Genomic DNA, 17,414 nt, shown 5'->3' with positions numbered 1-17,414 from the left:
TGCAATAAAAAACTCAACACATTACATCAACCAAAATCTCATCTGAGATTCGAAAGCTAAATAAAAAAACAAGCAAAAAAACTCAACATATTGTTATAATCGATGAATGAAATATCCGTTGCGAACGAGTTTCTATTAGTTTAGTTCCGTTGTTCTGGTTCTGCAACGGGAGGGAAACGTTCTCCGCGCGAATATGCAAACGGCCGGGATCGTTTTTAAAAAAGTTACGCGCGCTCCAGGTAACAAAAATCGGATCCATTGATAAAGTTACATCGCGTCACCCATGTTTCCCGTCGCGTTCCCCGCGGTTCCGAGCACCGCGTAAAATCGTGTCGTCTTCGTTCCAGACACAACGACCGGTAATTCTAGCCGAGGCGGCCAATCGAAACCGGTAAATCGGAATAATAGCGATCGCTTAAATAGCAGACAAGAAAAACCGGCGTACCGTTAATTACGCGCGCGCGCGAGCGAGCACGTGGACACGCGCGATATACGTTTTCAAAGGGACCAATTTCCCGCAGCCCCTTCCTAACCCTTTCGTCCATTAGAAGTCCGACCGCTTGCGCGCGGTTTTCTCTTCTTTTTCATCGGGCGGCTATGATTTTTAATGCGGAACGCTCCCGATGACTGGCCGGCGCGGCGCGGTTTCCGCATGGCGAGCCGGTTGCCCTCAATGCAAAGGATCTATCAACACTAATAACGATACGGGGGCCATCAAAGCGACCGGATCGCCGGGCCCGGCCGTCGAATGGCAAAAAGGAAATCAAGCAAAAGCGAGCAATTAAAAGCCCGGCGGCTGCTCCGGTCCTCTTCTAGTTTCTCACGTGTCCCTACGTCGAGCCCGAACTCTCCCTCTCTCCCTTCGACCTTCTCTCTTTGCAAACCCTTTTGCATCATCGTCCAATCAAGGCTGCCGCGCTGATCCACGATCGGCGGCCGGACCGCGCGTTCTACAGTCGGCCGCACAAGTATTCCGCTTGCCGCACGTTTACGCGAACGCAGGAAAATTCGCGCACGCAAAAATTCGCATTCTTGAAAAAGAATCAGTGCAGATGTTGAGCTCGGGTTGGACGAGATAAGACGACGCGCGGCCGGATTCGTAATTGTCGAACGAGATGAGAAATTAACCCTTTGCGCTCGAAATATAATATAAATAACATAATATAATATAATATAAATAATATAATAAAATATAATATAATATATATAATATATATAATATAATATATATAATATATATAATATAATATAAATAATATAATAATATAATATAAAATATATAATATATATAATATAATATAAATAATATAAATAAAATATAATAATATAATATAATATATAATATAATATAAATATAAATCTAAGATAATATTCGTAATTGTCGACCGAGATGAGAAATTAACCCTTTGCGCTCGAAATATAATATAAATAACATAATATAATATAATATAAATAATATAATAATATAATATAAAATATATAATATATATAATATAATATAAATAATATAAATAAAATATAATAATATAATATAATATATAATATAATATAAATATAAATCTAAGATAATATTCGTAATTGTCGACCGAGATGAGAAATTAACCCTTTGCGCTCGAAATATAATATAAATAACATAATATAATATAATATAAATAATATAATAAAATATAATATAATATATATAATATAATATAAATAATATAATAAAATATAATATAATATATATAATATAATATAAATAATATAATAATATAATATAAAATATATAATATATATAATATAATATAAATATAAATCTAAGATAATATTTCGGGCTCATAGCATTTCCGTTTCATATGACAAAGCGCATTTTATGCGCATGAAATTGAGTCTTCCGGCGACTCGTGTGACAGTTACTTTCTTAACAATTTTGTCAATCTGAACTTTCTTGATATAAAAATGATCTTGGAACGCGGTGTAACAATTTCAGCGGTGCCTCGGAGTCACCACTCGAGTGCAAAGGGTTAAGCGGTGACTCTGGAGACTCGAACGCCGAAGCGTCGCTCCTTCTGCATGCGCGCGTGATGGCGTTAACGATTTGTGCATGATAATATTAAAATGGAAAAATACAAAAGTGGGCGACGCGACGCGTATTCGTCGAATTCATGATCGTTTTATATTAATGAAAAATTAAAGGATGTACCGTGACGCGACGGGAAACTCGGGCGCGAAAGCGTTCTTCTCATTCGTTGCGCGTTCACGTAAAAGGAAGAAAAATTGCAGATGGAATTTGAAATGATCATGCAAGAATTAAGCTCGCGTTGTAGAAAATTGTACGACGCGCTGACGGATTCGTGACGCGCGAAGAAAAATTAGCGACCGCCGCGTGCGCGATTATAATATAATCATAATATAATATAATTACGTGATAGTATTATACCATATAATTAATAGTATCATATCATATTATTTATTATATATGTAATATATAAATATATAATACTTATATTATAATTAATAGTATTATAATATATAATATAATATAATTACTTAATAGTATTATAATGTAATATAATTACTTAATAATATTATTATATAGTATAATTACTTAATAGTATTATAATATAATATAATTATTTAATAATATTATAATATAGTATAATTACATAATAATATTATAATATAATATAATTACTTAATAGTATTATAGTATAATTATTATATAATATATTACAATATAATGTCATTAATTAATGGTTTTATAATATAATATTATGTAATTAATAATACTGTAATATAATATAATTAATTATTAGTATTATAATATAGTGTAATTAATGATACTATAATATAATGTAATTAATAATATTATAATATGATATGACCGACGTAATTATTTCTTCGGAATTGACAATCAACGTTCGCGTCGACGTATGAAATCGTCCCAATTTCATCGGATTCAATTTTCCGAACGATCTAATCTTCGAAACGGAAGAATGTCGAAGAAAAAGATTAGTCGACGTCGTCGCGCCGCAGCCTCTCGCTCTCCTCCAATTTGAATTCGACCGAAATATCAATCCTTCTGCTTCTTCGGAATTTTGACCCGGCGTATTTTCGCCCGGCCCACTGATTGCGAGAGCGCGGCAGGTGGTCGAACACTTGTGCGGTCGACTGTACGTGTGCGATGATACGCGTGTGTGTGTGTTCGAACGACGACACAAGGCGCTCGGGTGACGATGCACACGCACACCGCGACACCGGGCGGGCGGGCGCGCCGCGTCTTTTATGTGCGCGAGGCCTCGCGATCAGAGCGACGGCCGGCCGTTTGTGTACACAATCCGTCCGGATCGTTCCCTTGTTAGGAATCATTTCAAACATTTGCCGTATCACGATCCTTCCGAGCCGTTTCTTACCCGGCCATAGATAGAAAGACGTTCTAGACGCGAGCTCGAATCTCGACGGCTGCGCTCTCCGTTCGATATTCGAGCGATTCGTGGCGATCCGTCGGTGCTGCTCGGCCGAAGGACCGAATTCTTTTCGACCCTTGTCATTGGACCAATTTCAGCCGATAACGAGAGTTAATTACACCGGCTGCCCCGTAACTAATTCGCCCCGAAACGCTGACCGTCCACCAGGCGCGCTCGCTCGTGGTGCACACATACATGCACGCGTGCGCCCGTAGAATTTCATTTAATATATTCACATATTGTTCGCCGCGAATTTCTACGGTTCGCGTTTTCGTTCGTTGATACGTTTGTTAACATGTTCGTTAACAAACATGTTCGCTCGCTGTTCCGAATGCAGTCGCGTCGCGTCGCAACGATCGAGGTCTTTCGCGCGAATGAAATTAGGAATTGAAATATTAATAATTTATCGCTTAACTAGGAAAATAATGTGTCCCAACAACCGGGGGGTCTCTTTGTTCCCGTGTCAATTTCTCGCAGTAATTGCATAGTTTCGTAAATTGCATTACTCGCTAATATCGCTTTTATGACGATCCTTTGACCCTCTGTTCCCTGAAATTATCACTCTACCACGGTTCTTACATTCTCGTGAAACTACACTTTTTGTTGATGTAGCATCCAGTCGCTCGCTAGCTCGACAGATTTTATTAGATTTAATATGCAGCGCCGCTAATATGCTGCGCATCCTCCGCGCCGGTCGTCAAGCATTCTCTCGTTAATTCGCCGGCTAAATGAACGTTCTCCAAGGATTCGCGAAAATTGCACTTGGTATTCGTGTTAATCGAATGGATATAATGGACGCGAATAAATTAATAATTTATTTTTATTCGGGTCGCAACGATGCGTTTACGAGGAATTCGATAAATTCTGCTTTGCTATGAGTTCCTTTTGGATTACTTGAGAATGTCTAGTTCTTTTTTTGACTGTGTCCAACGTGGGAAATAACTATTCGAAATAATTATATATTGAATATTATATATTGAAAATAATATCGATAAGCTTGTAATAATAGGAATTTCTAATAATAATTAGTGTCCGTATAATTTTCAAGAAGAATTTCATTATTTTCTCACAATTATTAGAAATTATTATTGGAATTTTTTAGAACAAAATAATTTCTAATAATAATTAGAAATTATTATTAGAATTTTTTAGAACAAAATAATTGTGAGAAAATAATGAAATTCTTCTTGGAAATTATACGGACACTAATTATTATTAGAAATTATTATTAGAAATAGCAATGAAAATAACAGTCCGAAATTAATTACTTCGAATAGAGTACACTAATTATTATTAGTGTCCGTATAATTTCCAAGAAGAATTTCATTAGTTTCTCACAATTATTTCACTATTATTATACAGATTTCATTATTATCATACACGTTTCGCAATGGTTTCATATAATTACAACACAAGAGAACATCTCGTTAAAAATGAGATAAAATAAAAAAATATTGAAATAATATGTCACTTCAAGAGTGGTCACAGACATGGAAATAATTATGACTAATCAGCGTTCGCAGCTGTCATTTTTGAGTATTTCACTTCGATTCGCGAAAATTGCACTTGGTATTCGTGTTAATCGAATGGATATAATGGACGCGAATAAATTAATAATTTATTTTTATTCGGGTCGCAACGATGCGTTTACGAGAAATTCGATAAATTCTGCTTTGCTATGAGTTCCTTTTGGATTACTTGAGAATGTCTAGTTCTTTTTTACTGTGTCCAACGCGGGAAATGACTACTCGAAGTAATTCATTTCGGACTGTTATTTTCATTGCTATTTCTAATAATAATTTCTAATAATAATTAATAATTTCTAATAATAATTAGTGTCCGTATTATTTCCAAGAAGAATTTCATTATTTTCTCACAATTATATATATTAGAGATTATTATTAGAATTTTTTAGAACAAAATAATTGTGAGAAAATAATGAAATTCTTCTTGGAAATTATACGGACACTAATTATTATTAGAAATTATTATTAGAAATAGCAATGAAAATAACAGTCCGAAATTAATTACTTCGAATAGTACACTAATTATTATTAGTGTCCGTATAATTTCCAAGAAGAATTTCGTTATTTTCTCACAATTATATTTCACTATTATTATACAGATTTTATTATTGTTATACACGTTTCGCAATGGTTTCATATAATTACAAAACAAAAGAACATCTCGTTAAAAATGAGATAAAATAAAAAAATATTGAAATAATGTCCTTCAAGAGTGGTCACAGACATTGAAATAATTATGACTAAGGATCTTTATGCAAATTAAGTATTGTTTCTATTATTTGTTAACAATGAGGGCTAAAAAGATTTAATTGTTTCTTTAATAATTTGATAAAATATTTCGAATAATTTCATCTCAAATCTGCCCAGGTCTCTGACTATACGTTGCATATATTAATAAAATATGCGGTCAGTACAGCCCTTCGATTCATGTTAACAAAATCTTATATATCTTATCTTATACATCTTATATTATTATCATCGTAATTATGGTTGATATATTACTGTATTTATAAATATATATGTATATGTATATATAAAACATGCGGTCAGTACAGCCCTTCGATTCGTGTTAACAAAATCTTATATAACTTATCTACATCTATATCTTATCTTATATATCCTTATATCATCGTAATCATCGTTGATATATTACTGTATTTATAGTCGACATATCGTGATAGTTATCGTCGACATACTGTCGTAATTATTTTCGATATACCATCGTAGTTATCATCGATATATCGTCGCAATTATCATCGATACGTTATCATTCGTCTTATCAATGATATGAATAATTTTTCACGACGATCGACGGCCGCGTCTCTCAACCTTGAAGCGGCAAACGATCGCCACCCGATTCGTGAAATGGCAGTAAACATCGTTCCAAGTACATGTAGATTGCAGCGGCCGGTGGCAGTGTCGGACGAATTACATTGTCGAATCGCGTACGGGCCGGGTCCGGGGGCCGAGTTAAGAAAATTTAGTGGCTGCCAACTTTATTAGGCGCGATTATATTAGGCTCGTTCGCCGCGGCCGTGATTTATACACGCAGCCGAGGCCGGGCCGAGGAATCAGCAGGCTTGTGTGTTCGTGCGTCGCCATATGGCAGCGCAACGTGCTAAATCATTCCTCGTTAACCGCGCGTGGTCTTAAGCTCGTTATAAAGCGAAGTTTCAACTTTTTAACCGGCCGCGAGATCCACGCACTCAGATCGCGATGAGAACGGGAGATCGGGAGAGAAAAAATGTACGATGGGCTACCGAATCTGACAGCATCTTTTTCTCCCTCCCTCTCTCTCTCTCTCTCTCTCTCTCCCCCCCTCTCGTGGACTCTCGCTCTCTCCCTCTCTTGGACTCTCTCTCCCTCTCTCTCTTAGACTCTCTCTCCATCTCTCTCTCTCTCTCTCTCTCTCTCTCTCTCTCTCTCTCTCTGTTGAAATCTCTCTCTCTCTCTTTGACTCTCTCTTTTTCACTCTCTCTTGGACTCTCTCTCTCTCTCTCCCTCTTGGACTCTCTCTCTTAGACTCTCTCCCTCTCTCTCTCTCTCTCTCTCTTGGACTTTCTCCCTCTTTGACTCTCTTTCTCACTCTCTCTCTCTCTCTCTCTCTCTCTCTTGGACTTTCTCCCTCTTTGACTCTCTTTCTCTCTCTCTCTCTCTCTCTCTCTCTTGGACTCTCTCTTTTTCACTATCTCTTGGACTCTCTCTCTCTCTTGGACTCTCTCTCTCTCTTGGACTCTCTCTCTCTTTCTCTCTCTTAGACTCTCCCTCTCTCTGTCTCTCTCTTGCTCTTGGACTTTCTCTCTCTCTCACTCTCTCTCTTGGACTCTCTCTCTCTCTCCCTCCCTCTCTCTCTCTTGGACTCTATGTCTCTTTGACTCTGTTTGTCTCTCTCTCTCTTGGACTCTCTCTCTCTCTCTCTCTCTCTCTCTCTCTCTTTCTGTGTGTGTGTGTGTGTGTGTGTGTGTGTGTGTGTGTGTGTGTGTGTGTGTCTTTCTCTCTTTATCTCTTTCTCTCTCTCTTTATCCTGTCTTTGTCACTGTTTCTTTCTCTCCTCCTCTCTTTGTCACTCTCTCTTTCTCTCTCTCTTTCTTTCTCTCTCTCTCTCTCTCTCTCTCTCTCTCTGACTCTGTCTCTCTTTCTCTTTGTATGTATGTTTCTAGATGTGAGTGTGTGTGTGTGTGTGCGTTTCCGGATGTATGTTTACGCGGTCGCGAGTGCGTGTCTTTGTTTATCGTCGAGCAGCGTGCGCAGTGGGCCACGTGTCGTCTGTTTGTTCCCGAATTGAATCGATGCAAATCCACAGGATGGAAATTAACATCGGGAACGAGGAGGAGGTCCGCTGGGACACGCGTTTGCCGTGGGTCAAGAAAGTATTTGCGCAAACTGTTTTCCGCCGGCCTGGAATAATTATTCGTCGTTTCTTCGCAACTCGTTAGTCACGTAAATAGAACGATTTTAAAATAATATTTGCGCTTGTGAATCGAGATAGGGAGAGCAAATTGCATGCGTTGTTGCTGTTAACGTTGCGATTTAGCGGGGGCGCGCGGCTTATCTCCAACCTTGAGAAAATCGGCGAAGTCGGGATTTTTTTTCACTGCCCGATCGTGCACAGAGGTACGTGAACATGTTCGCCGAACAGAGTGCATGCTGGGACCTCGATTATTCGACCATAAGTGCATTAAATCCGCGGTCTACCGATGGCGGAACAATCAAATTTACTCTCGATTCGGAGGAAACGGATGACATTGATACTTGAACGGCGAGGCTCGGGTCCGTTTGGACCCAGAATATAAATAATTATTATTCGACTTAATAATTAGTTTCTCTGACAATCGATCACAATTGCCCAAAGATTTTTGGCGGTGGTTGATGCGACTGTGTTAAGGAGAAAAGGAGAGGGGGAGACGTTTCGTTCAGGACCCCCTAGAGCAGGGGTGTCAAACTCCAAAGCTAACTTGGGCCAAATAAACAATGCTTAACTTTAGGTGGGCCGCAAAAAAAATCAATGTTCATACAGACAAATATTTTTATTTTGACTAGTACATTGTAATAAACATATATAAAGTTAAATTTTTGTTTACGTCCTGATACTTGACATCTCTTCACTGATACTATCTTTCCTATTTCGGGAGAAATTTTATTGGCCGAGACTACTTTCAAAATTTCTAATTCACATTTCTATTTTATTTTTACTTTGCGTCGGATATATTGACAGGGCCGCAAAAATGTTCATCTCGAGCCGCGAGTTTGACACTCCTGCCCTAGAGGACTCATCAGTAAGGCTATCCTAGCGGGCCCTTGCCTTAGACGTTAGGATATCAGTAGGAAGGACGACAGGTTGTCTCAAAAATGTCTCGTAATTCGGAAATGGAGGGTTCCCGAGATCATTTGAAGCAACTTTCTCCTTAGCGAAAATGCAAACCGCGGCTTCGTTCACGAGTTACCAACGAAAATCAGTGACCAATGAGAGGCGACCCTTGGCCGCCGGTGACCAATGAGTGGCGAGCGTGGCTAGCGCGAGGCGAAGCCGGCCCGCTCGTTGGCTCGGCCGCCTCGCGCTAGTCGAGCTCGTCCCTCATTGGTCAGCGTTTTTCGTTAATAACTCGTTAACGATGCCTCGGAGAAAATTTTTGTAAAGAAGAAAGTTGCTTCGAATGACCTCCGGAATTTCTAATTTCCCTGAAGTACCATAATTTTGGGACACTTTGCGTAACATCGACAAGACTGGATTTATTTAGACTTCGTACGATTTCTATGATACGTGTTGGATTTATCTAACAAATATACGAAAATTATCTTAGCTATTTCTTCCTCGAATTCTTCGGACAACGCGGCTCTCGATTCGTTGCTTATCTTACGAGCGATAATGTCTGTGGTTCTTCCTTCGATAATACAGCAAAGTAGTGTCTTGTTCGTTCTTCAACGCGTTAGATGCGGAAAATCGACTCCAAAGATTCCCACAAAATCAAGGTAATTTAATTAATGAAACTGAAACTAGAAAATTAACCCCTTAACGCGCAGAAACGTATTAACACGGGCGTGCAAAACCGGCCAAAATGTGCAGACCCGTATATATACGGTCGGCGTCGCAACTTATGTCGCTAAAATGTTCAGATTCGAATATATCCGGGCAGTAAAAATAACTTAATAAAAACCAAGGAAAACATTCAATTTATTGATATTCATCGTGTAATTCTGTATTGTAAGCTGTAAAGTTTGTTTATTTGGGATTATAAAATATGGCCTTTTAGGGTGACACTTATAAGCATCTCTGACCTGGTAATTGTTTCTATCTATCTATATCTATATTATTGCGTATCTAATTAGCGTTGGCACTTTTGTGAGTTTTGTTATGACTAATTTATTTATTACTCTCCAGTTATCTCCGATCTCTTTCTATTTTTTGCTTATTCAGGAATAAAATATGCACTTTTAGGATGGAAGTAAAGTAGACGTTATCAAAGTGAATTTCTTCAAAGACAATTGTTTTTTATTTTTTACAAATATTATTAGTGTCAACATATAAAAACGTTTTTGTTTTATGGTGTATTTTTATAGAGAGTAAATTGGATTTTTAGTGTATAAAAGGTATGTTTTCTAATGTTGAAATAAGGAATGTTGGGCTATGTGCTGCACCTTGTTTTGAAATTTACCATACAAAAGAAAATTTTGAATAGTTTTAGTTTATTATATATTTTTCAGCTAATAAATATTATTATTATATTATTACAAATTTAGGTAAAATTAAATATTTTTCAGTTTTTTTTTTCGTCTCCTCCTTCCCCTTCAAAATAGTAACTAGTAATTGAAAAACAGTACGATCTACAATGCGATTCAATATTCACTGTAATTATTTATCCACTATTTTTATTGAATTTTTAGTAATTTTTGCATTTTTTTTACATATTTATTGAAATTAAGGTCCAAATATGTATTTTCTTAGATAAAAAAAATTGATTTTTTTTGGTCGGTTTTTTTTTTTTAAATTATGCATTAAGGGGTTAATATATGTCGTAATGTATAGTGTTTTAACTCTTTTGCATTGTGAGTGTATTATAATAGAAATGAATTTTGTATTCAAATTTCTATGAAGTAACTTTTTCCTTAGCGAAAATGCAAACCGCGGCTTCGTTTACGAGTTCTGCTGGCGCGAGACGGCCGAGCCAACGAGCGGAGCTGGGCTTCGCGCGCTCGTCGGCTCGGCCGCCTCGCGTCAGCAGAGCTCGCTTCTTATTGGTTCGCGTTTTTCATTAATGACTCGTAAACGAAGCCGCGGTTTGCATTTTCGCTAAGGAAAAAGTTACTTCAAATAACCTAAGGAATCCACCATTTCCGGATTGCGAGACATTTTTGGGACACCCTGTATATTCAAATCGAGGCGGATCGATTACACAGATTCGTTGAGCTCTACGAAAAATTTAACGTTTCCCGAAAAAGTACATCGAAAAACCACGTCGACGAAATTGCCAAATAAAATCATAAACGATCCCAAGCATCTTAAATGCTCATTTTCGTCGACAATAGTCCGCTGTTCGCGGGTTCATTTTCAGTGTACCACCGTACGAAATCGTCGTCAGAGAGACCGCCTCGTCGTTATAATGGGGTTGACGACAAAGCGGAACGTTAAAGATCGCAAAAAGTGTCTCGGAAACGTTGTGTTCCACGCGCTGTTTGCTTCCGCGAACGGCCCGTGCGTCTCCCTGGGATTCGACAACGAAGTTATGAAAAATATACCGTCGAGCAATGTGTCGGCAGAGACCCTGAGCCCCGGTGTTCGCAGCGGAGGAGCGAAGGAACACGGTGTATAAACGAGTTAACGTCCGTGCACTTGCCGGAGATACGAAGTGGGAAGGGAAGAGAGAGAGAGAGAGAGAGAGAGAGAGCGTTCGAGTTTGTCGAGACAATTGCTCCTTGATAAGTAATAAAGAAAAGGAAGGGAAAGAAAGGATGGAAAAAAGAGAGGAGGGAAGAGTAAAACGACGATCAAACGCGGAGACTGACTTTCGAGCTCCCTGCGCGCGTTTCAAGTGCCGTTCGCAGAGCTCTCGCGAGCGCTGAAGCGACAATTAATGACGAAAACGAGTACGGCAATTGAAACCGAACAGGAGGAGCGTTATTGAAGTATCGATATTCGACCGTTTCGAGAGGGAACGGGGGAGGGAAGCTGAGTGGGTGAGGGAGCGAGTCAGCGAGAACCAGAGAGAGAGAGAGAGAGAGAGTGAGAGAGAGAGAGAGAGAGAGAGAGAGTAAGCGAGCAAAAGAGAGCGAGAGAGAGCAAGCGAGCAAAAGAGAGAGAGCGAAAGAGAGAGAGCGAGAGAGAGTAAGCGAGCGAGAGAGAGCAACCAAAGAGAGAGAGAGAGAGCGAGAGAGAGAGCGAAAGAGAGCGAGAGAGAGAAAGCGAGCAAAAAAGAGAGAGAGCGAAAGAGAGAGCGAGAGAGAGTAAGCGATCAAAAGAGAGAGGGAGAGAGCGAGAGAGAGAACGAAAGAGAGAGCGAGAGAGAGCAAGCGAGCAAAAGAGAGCGAGAGAGAGCAAGCTAGCAAAAGAGAGAGAGAGAGAGAGAGAGAGAGAGGAATCGAGCGAAAGAGAGATAGAGAGAGAGAAGCAGAGAGGGTCGCGCGGTCTTCTGATAAAGGGAAATTAATTTGTCGGGATCGCTCGAGCGTTCCGGATGGGAATGTCTCAGCCCGTTTTATAAGTAATAAGGGGCGATAGGCGAGAGGGGGATACAGATACTCGTGCGACGGCTAATCGATCATTTCGATAAACATTAAGCATCCTGAGAGCTGAAGGCTCGACGCTATTCCCGCGGACCCCCTGTATTCATAAATTATTCGCCTCGGTAAGTCGCCAATAGCTGCGATGGAAATAATTAACGAATGAAATCCACTCGACGAGGGGTAAATATCAATTTTCATGCGCGTCAGCAAACGTGAACGACTCGGAGATGTTTTTGATCTCGGCTCTCTTCCCTGTTAACGCTTCCGGCATTATTCCTTGCCGAAGACTGAAAAGCTTGGAGCGACGCTTGAAATTTCGGTGGGCCCGCTGTTACGATTTTTATTATAAAAATGCGATATTAATTATATTATAATATATTAATTAATTATATTATATCGATATATTATATTATATTATATCTATAATAATTATATTATATATAATGTATTATATATAATATTATTGGTAGACTTAGTAGATTTTTATGCAAAATAAAAATTGTCCGCAAAACCGTCTCTTCGATCATTCTGGTCGGATAAAAATAGTACCACTTTCTGCTAAATTAAATTAAATAGTAGTCAATCAAATGATAAGTAATTTAAATAGGAAGTAATAGTAATAATTTAAATAGTAATCTCAATATTATCCGATTTCTCCGGAAACGCGTGAAATCCGCAGTGCAGTTATTTAGTGCAATCCTCTGTTAGAAATTTGATCGAAGATTTGATATCGGTCGGTCAAATATGATGCCTGTAAAAGCCGACAAATATTTAATATAGCGCGGCGAAAAGTTTAACATATTACCCGGCGCGTCGAAAGTGTGCATCGAATTTTCAATAAGCTCGAAGGATGTGGAACGTTTTAATGAAGCTTGATAATCGATACGAAAGTCAACTTTTCGGCGGTTTCTGGTCGGTTCGTACCGAACCAATCGTAAATTCCAATCATATTCAACCGGATAATGTGTGTTTAAGTTCAATATTATTTAATTACATGCGTACCGCTAATTCCATCCGGATACAATTCTGCGGTGCAATCGGACGTAAAAAGCGATCCGATAACAGTAACTTAAAATTGGACGCGTTTGAGTAGTGCGCGGGTTTAATCATTCGCTGGAACTCTGGTTGAATTATGCTCGTGTAAATAATTTGATCGATTATGGGTGAAATTGTTGTAGTTTTGTAACAACAGAGAGAGAGAGAGAGAGAGAGAGAGAGGGAGAGAGAGAGAGAGAGACCGCGGATCTTCGAATCTGCGGATCTTTGTGCAAAATAAAAGTGTGTTCTGCATTAATTGCAAGGGGTTGGAGCCAAGTGGAAAGTTATATATTCCTCCGTTTAATCATTTTAATTCGCTGAAACTAATATCTCGGCATCCTCAATTTCATTTGATTTCCTTATCATTTTAAATTGCAGATACTCGAGTTCTCTACAAACGCGTAAACTCCTTCCGGCGTTTATATTACACGTGCTCGAGTTAAGAAGTTCATTCAACTAGCCTCTTAGAAAGTCTTCTTAATTGCAATCATTTTAAAATGGACAATGTGCAATTTTCACCGCAAGTTTAGTGTTGGAAGAAAGCTACGAGAAAACCGCCGGTAGAACAACTAAGCACGACTAGGAAACCTAATTGTGCGCAAAATAATTTATTCCGATTGTACCATATTAATTAAGAAATAATATCTGATCATTTTTGATTATTCCATATCAATTAAGAAATAATATCTGATCATTTTCGATTATACCGTATAATTAAGAAATCGTACCTGATCATTTTTGATTAACTTATATAATTTATAAATAATATACAGGGTGTCCCAAAAATGTCTCGCAATCCGGAGATGGCGGGTTCCTCGGATCATTTGAAGCAGCTTCTTCCTTTACAAAAATGTTCTCCGAGGCACCGTTAACGAGTTATTAACAAAAAAACAGTGACCAATAAGAATCGAGTACGGCTGACGCGAGGCGGCTCAGCCAACGCGAAGCCCAGTTCCGCTCATTGGCTCGGTCGACTCGCGCCAGCAGAGCTGTGATTCGACCGCTCGACCGCTGGCGCCGTTGGCTCGGCCGGCTGAGCTGGGATTCGACCGCCTCGACCGCTGGCGCAGTTGACTCGGCCGCCTCGACCGCTGACGTCATTGGCTCGGCCGCCTCGACCGCTGGCGTCGTTGGCTCGGCCGCCTCGTGCCAGCCGAGCTCGCCTCTCATTAGTCACTGTTTTTCGTTAATAACTCTTTAAAGGTGCCTCGAAGAAAATTTTTATAAAGGAAAAAATTGCTTCGAATGACCTGAAGAATCCGCCACTTTCAGATTGCGAGACATTTTTGGGGCACCCTGTATATAACTTGACATATGAATATATGTCATATATATAACAATAAGACCATGTATATGTTAATATTATAAAATTAATGTCACAATGTCAATGTTATTAATCTCTTGTACTATGACAATGAGTCAGACTCGCGACGAAGATTTCATAAACGATCCAATAAATATGAATGTTATTCATTCCTTCTAAATTGAAATAAGATTTCATTTTTCTGCTGAAGTGGATGTCCAGGAATGAAAAAGCAAAAGATGTGACAAGAAAATGAACAAAAATTGTCACACGCGTTGTATCAGCGAAATTATCAATTGCAAAAAAATGCAAATCGGCACAACTGCGACAAAAATCACAGTGCAAATTGTTAAGATTCTAACCCGATTTTCGCATGAACGTATGAAAAATACAGCACCACGTTTCGTACGTTTCGTACACCGTCGGTGTGTTAAGAAAGTGGAACATGCACCCGTAGATTTCAAAACGAAACGAACCACACAAATAAAAAGGCACCAGTCGTGCGAACAAGCAACGTGCGCACCTGCAACAATTGAAATCCCGATTCATCCGTCTTGCGACACACCGACGACTGTCCATTTTCTGGCATTTGGCACTCGGTATCCGCATTTTTCGCGCTAAACGCGCAACACCAACGATAAAATATTATCTTATTAAGCAAAGCGGGCGGGAGGAGGGGCTGCATGAAAAACCGGCGAAGGGAGGGGAAAGCGGTCGGGAAGATTTCGCGGGCAAGAACCTAATAAAAACCGTTTCGGCCTTTGAAATCGGAGGAGGAAAACGGCTCTTTCGTAGGAGCCGACGTTCCTACAAAACCTAACGACCATTCAGCGAGCCCGGTCGCCACCCGAACAGCCCCATCCACTCGACTTCTCCTCATCTTTCTTTCCTTCCCTTTGTTTAATACCAATTACACGGATTTGTCTCGAGCCCGCGGAGTCCCGCGTTTGCAGAACATACAATCCCGGAGTCCCGGAGTTCCGGAGTCTCTCTCTCGCTCTCTCTCTCCCTCTATCTCTTCTGGAGTCTCGCTCTTTCTCTTTGCCGGAGTCTCTCCGCCGGAGTCCACCTTGCTTTCAGCGGTTCGCGACGCGCTGGTAGGAGAAGGATGGTTAATTGGTGGCGGTGGTCGGGTCCCGGAGATGCGCCCTCGACTCCGCCGCCTCGTCTCGCGTCCTCTCCTTCTCGTCACATCTCGTTTTCCCCTTTCGGAGGAGCGACTGGCGGCGACTAGGCAGAGGTAGAGCGAGCGAAAGAGAGAGAGAGAGAGAGAGAGAGAGAGAGAAGAGATTGAGAGAAAGAGAGTGAGAGAGATTAGAGATTGAGGGAAAAGGAGTGAGAGAGAGAGAGAGAAGAGATTGAGAGAAAGAGTGAGAGAGATTAGAGATTGAGGGAAAAGGAGTGAGAGAGAGAGAGGAAGAAGAGAAAAGAAAGGAGAGAGAGAGAAAGAGAGTGAGAGAGAGGGGAGAATGCACGGAGAGCGAAGAGAGAGAGCGAGAGAGAGCAAGCGAGCAAAAGAGAGAAAGCGAGAGAGAGAGAGAGGAGAGAGTAAGCGAGCAAAAGAGCGAGAGAGCAAGCGAGCAAAAGAGAGAGAGCGAGAGAGAGAGGAGAGAGTAAGCGAACAAAAAAGAGAGAAAGAGCAAGCGAGCAAAAGAGAGCGAGCAAAAGAGAGAGAGCCAGTGAGAGGAGAAAGTAAAGGAGCAAAAGAGAGAGAGAGAGAGGAGAGAGTAAGCAAGCAAAGGAGAGAGAGAGCGAGCAAAAGAGAGAGAGAGAGAAAGAAGAGAGTGAGAGAGAGGCGAGAATGCACGTAGAGCGAAGAGAGAGAGAGAGAGAGAGATAGCGCGAGAAGAGAATGCACGGAGAGCGAAGGGAGAGGAGTGAATGCGCGGTGAGCAAAGAGAGCGAGAGAGAGAAAGCGGAGCGACTGCACGAAGAGCGAAGCGAGGGCAGAGCGTCGAGGGGGAGATGACGGAGAGGCCATGTGGATGGAGCTGCAGAAATAATGAGCGGCGAAAGGAAGAGAATGTCGATTGCAAATGTCGTCGATGCTGAATAATCGGGATCCACGATTCACCTTTCCCGTCCTTCTTCCACCCGCGCGAGAATTTCTCGTTCTTCGGGTTTCCCTCTCACCCCGTCGCCTTCTCTCTCTCTCTCTCTCTCTCTCTCTCTCTCTCCCGGTGTCCTAGGCTCTCCGGTCTTTGTCTCGCCGACGACGAGGTCTACCGTCGCCGATCCGTGCTAACTCGCTTTCTGCGGATCCGCAAGCGAGGAGGGACCTCCGAGCATTCGCAGCCACCGGCAAATTTTTTCGCCTCGGCCGCTGTTCGACCACCATTGTTGGTCGCCTCCATTCAGTCCCGAAAACAACGAATAAATTATCGGGAACGAAAAATGCTCCGGACCCCTGACCCCGGTTAACAATAAAGTCCCTCGCGCGCGCGCGCGCGCCGTCCAAACCGATCCCAGAACTCTTCGCTAATAAATATCTACGCGCGGTCAATCGATTGTCGGGTTTACACGGCCATCGACGTGTCCCACATTCTTTTTTGTTTTTTTTTTGCGAACATTTATCTTGCGCGCGTGTTGTTCTTTGTTCGAGGACTCGGCGTGTAAGCTGGGCGACCGACCACGGAAGATGTTTTCGCGCAACACTTTCGGAAATACGGTAATTTCTCTCGGGGAATGTTCGGTGGTCGGAATCGAAACCGGCGGATCTGATCTTTCGGGCTTCGCGGGTCTTGCCTTTTTCTGGAAAACAGTCGCCAAAAAATATATAGCAATGCTGGAATAAAAATAATAACTTAAGTTTTTTATTTCTAACTTTTTGCCACGATTCGAAGGCAATTCGGAGGCCACGTGATGCGATTTGAAGGCAATTCG

General features: G+C 40.7%; 1 protein-coding gene across 4 annotated transcripts in view; it reads left to right on the top strand.

The window, feature by feature from the left end:
- LOC117228856 (uncharacterized) overlaps positions 1–17,414 on the top strand; it is a 502,447-nt gene that overhangs the window by 225,554 nt on the left and 259,479 nt on the right. The window contains exon 1 of one of the 4 annotated variants that reach the window (XM_033484880.2): positions 9,388–9,442. The exons of the other annotated variants lie outside the window; for them this stretch is intronic. The gene's annotated coding sequence lies outside the window, so the exon portion shown is untranslated. Of the gene's footprint in view, positions 1–9,387; positions 9,443–17,414 lie in introns of those variants that run through there. 4 annotated transcript variants of the gene reach the window in all.

Source organism: Megalopta genalis, chromosome 1 (genome assembly GCF_051020955.1).
Source record: "Megalopta genalis isolate 19385.01 chromosome 1, iyMegGena1_principal, whole genome shotgun sequence".
NCBI lineage: Eukaryota > Metazoa > Arthropoda > Insecta > Hymenoptera > Halictidae > Megalopta > Megalopta genalis.
Note: the sequence above shows the minus strand (reverse complement) of the source record. Positions and strands in the feature narration are given on the sequence as shown.